A 4,171-nucleotide genomic window follows, 5' to 3' on the forward strand; every position below is an offset into this window, starting at 1 on the left:
ATGGTATTAATAACTTTTAATAATCGATACATCCTGTCAAAATAATTGTTTCATAATTCTAAGCATACCCGTTTGGGGGCATATCTATAATTCAATAATTAAAAACTCTAAGACTGCCGGTGAGAATACTTATGCAAATTACGTGTGTCTGCAAATCATAATGTTCTCTCATCACTAAAAATAATTTCGTAATCTTTTACCAAAATTGCTTATGTTTCTAGTGACCCTGAGGTTGACATTTATTCTCTTAAAAAGGGCTGTTGGACAAGAATTAGTGTTTCTGGTACCATACCCTGTATCCGTTTTGATTCATCTCATGCTTCTCTCAATGGGACTATCCACTGGATTTCTGAGCCCGGTGATCGTTACCCGTTCATTGTGTCTTTTAATTGTTAGGACACAGCGGAAGCAAAATAAAGAAAGAAAACAATAATTCAAACCACAACACAAGATATATACGTGGTTCACCCAAAATCAGGGTTACATCCACGGATGAAAAAAGATTTATTATATATGTAGAGATATTATAATAGTAGAGAATTTCAACACCAGACCATGCACACAAACTCTTGACCGAATTCTCTGTGTATGCTACGAGACTCCCTCTCGCCATCAGTGTTCACTCTACCAAACTCGTAACTCACCCCTACCATCATTGTACTCCTCATGAGGCTACATCTCTCTCAATTCATAACTCTCAACAATAGCCTAAGTGTCTATTTATAGAGTCACATACCCAATTCCTTTGTGGACAATGATTACAATTTCTTAGAGCCCCATTCACGTATCTATAAGAAATTACCATAAAATTACACTCTAAAATCGAAACTAATAATAATGGGAATTTGAGACATAATTCCTAACAATCTCCACCTTGGCTCAAATTCCATTACATCAATCATCGCTTCTTATGGCAATTGAATCTGGACAACTCTCTGCAACTTCAATCTTCGCGATCTTATTGCAGAACTCGGATTATCCCCTCACTATATGTGATACCCCCGAATTTTCGAATTCGGGTTGGCCAGGCCCATGCCCGAATACTCGAGGATATCAAAACAAATTGATAATAAACGAACACAGAGTACAAAAGAATAAAGAAGAATAAATAAAATGCTGACAAGAAACTAAAATGATAATCTAATAATAAACCTCATAATATATTTTCATTAATTAATAAACTCTTCTGATACAACTGATCCTCCAAAATACAACGCGGGAATCCATATTGTGTGGACCCCTAGAAAATCCAAACTAAACAAATGACAGTAATCTAAAACAGGAAACTGAATCATAAAGGAACTCCTATGTAGCATCGGAAGAATGAAGTAGACTGATCCCCGCTCAGCACGAACAACCTCTACTCGTGACGAACACCTGAAAAATAATGGTGGGTCAGGCCCACAAACAAGTTCTACTCTACTACAGTCCAAGCAGAGATCCGATACACGTATACATCCTAGTCAATCCAACAATAACTAGTAGTCCGTATATATATATATATATATATACACACACTAAAGGAACCTCACTAGACTATAGGGTTGTCTCAACCTGAATAGTAGGCAACATGTAAAACGCACATATAGTGGGCATGAGTACCTAGACCTACCAGGGTACACAACTACACTATATCTAGTTACACATCCCTGGCGATATACGCGCCCTAACCATTGATCCTGAGACTCAAGCTCATATCATGGCACCATACTTATATATATAAAATCTAGTAATCATCCTATCCAGTATAAATTAATCCTCCATAAGTCATTCAACTTGTTCAGCTGACCTGACTTGAATATAAGTAGGACTTAACATTTTAGTTAATCCATTCCCTTATATAATAAATTAATCATCCATAAGTCATTCAACTTGTTCAGCTGACCTGACTTAAATATAAGTAGGACTTAACATTTTAGTTAATCAATTCCCTTATATAAAATAGGTAGGACTTAACTAATAAGTTAATCCATCCCTAGAATGCCACCGTCCCATACCGGTGCATTAAACCACACAATCTAACAATTGATGTAACAATTAGGGAAATACATCAAACATTCCATAAATAACTATGATAAATATGATATCAAGTTATCACATAATATGAATGACTTATTATTTCTTTAAACTTCCTATATCATATGTCCTACACAAACTGAATCTTATACATGATGATATTTTATTATACCGTTAAATAAGGATTCTCCATATCCAATTCATCCTACACATTTAATCTCAATTGCTAAAATATTTTAAAAGATTAAATCTATTCGTTTGTTTAAAACATTCAAATAGCAAGCATCATTATAATTGAGTCTATTTAAATTTATTAAAATCCAAACCTAATCCCTATTTAATGTTCAGGAATCTTAGGCATGTTTCTACGTTCTATCATTCCACAGATATGAAAAATACATAATTTAAACATGTAAAAATTCACATGAGAAATCAAATCAAAATCATGCATTTTATCAATTCATAATACAAGAACAGATATGAACCAATTTTATAAAAACCTATGTTTTAATCCAATTAAACATGCATAATTATTTAATTTTATGTGTTTAATAAATCTTGAAATTTCCTAGGCATGTACAGAAACACGAATCAAAGGGAAAGAGATAGAAGAAGAACTTACCTTAAACTTTCGGATTGAAAGTTAAACTTCTTCTTCCTTGATCTTCTCTCTAAAGGGTTTTCTCCTCCTTCCTTCCTATTTCTCTTTCTCTCTTTAACTCTCTCTCTCTAGAATATATTACGTGATATATTTTCACTCCTTTTTCAACCTATAGTTGTGTATTTATAGGCTAAATAATAACCATATTCCTTTTCCCAATTCAAGTCAACTTAATAAAGAAAAAGAAAAAAAATAATATATATATATATATATATATTAAAAATGTAACTTAAAATATGTTACGTATATAATCTATGTATATCCTTATTAATTAAATAAAATATATACATTAGATTATTTAGTAATACTAAAGTTACCATAATATTGAAAGGTAACTTAAAACATGTTACGTATATAATCTATCTATATCCTCATTAAATAAATAAAATATATACATCAGATTATTTATTTATACTAAAGTTACCATAATATTAAAAAGGTAACTTAAAACATATTACATATAAAATATATGTATATCCTTATTATATAAATATATAAAATATATACATCAGATTATTTATTAATACTAAAGTTACTATAATATTAACAAATTATTTTCCTTTTTATATATATGTATATACATATATATCAATATATATACATATACAACTATTCATGGGTAATTATCCATACCCATCAAACCTCATATCCAAGTAGTCCATGGGACCCAATTAGTTAGCCCATTACCACTAACCACTAACCATAACCATAAAATAAAATATTTAATCATTTAATTTACAATTAATTACAATTAATCAAATACATCATTTAAGCACACAATTTAATTAAACAAATAATACAAATAATACCTAGACAAAATACAAATAACACATAGATAAGTAGCCAATTAATCAAGTAACACTTAATTCAATTAAACACATAAACAATTAGTCAAATAATCAATTAAACAATTAAAAAAAATACAATAAAAATAAATAAATAAATACCAAGACTATCCTTTTAAAATTAGGGGTATTACATTCTTCCCCCCTAACAAAAGGAATTTCGTCCTCGAAATTCGCCCTTACTTCCTTCCATTATTCTTCCATTATGCTTGGAAACTGTGAGCGAAAAACATCCTCCTATTTCCAAGTAGACGCAACCTCACTATAAGGGCTCCACTTAACTCCAATATATCAAGTGGTAGACAGGGTTCTTATATTTTAAGAAACACAATAATCATACGATGCGTAGGTTGTATCAAATAACAACGCAATCCTCCCATGTCAACAAGGGAATGATCTACATACCTCCAAGTGCCATAGAATATACGCACAAACTCCTATGCACCCAACGCTAATAATTAGGTAACGCTAATTCAGAGGCAACTACTTCAATTGCGAAACACAATCCTCTAAAAGTCAATGTAATAAGTAAAATGGACCTTTCTCCAAAAATCGTCTTTCTTCCTACATAGAAAACAGAACGAGCAAACTACTCCCAGATAGAAAATCTAGTATATGAGGTCGATTATTTACAACATCCCACTGCTTC

The sequence above is a fragment of the Cornus florida genome, unplaced genomic scaffold (genome assembly GCF_030987335.1).
Source record: "Cornus florida cultivar Cherokee Brave unplaced genomic scaffold, ASM3098733v1 CherokeeBrave_3.0.0_Hap2_Chr11, whole genome shotgun sequence".
Taxonomy (NCBI): Eukaryota; Viridiplantae; Streptophyta; class Magnoliopsida; order Cornales; family Cornaceae; genus Cornus; species Cornus florida.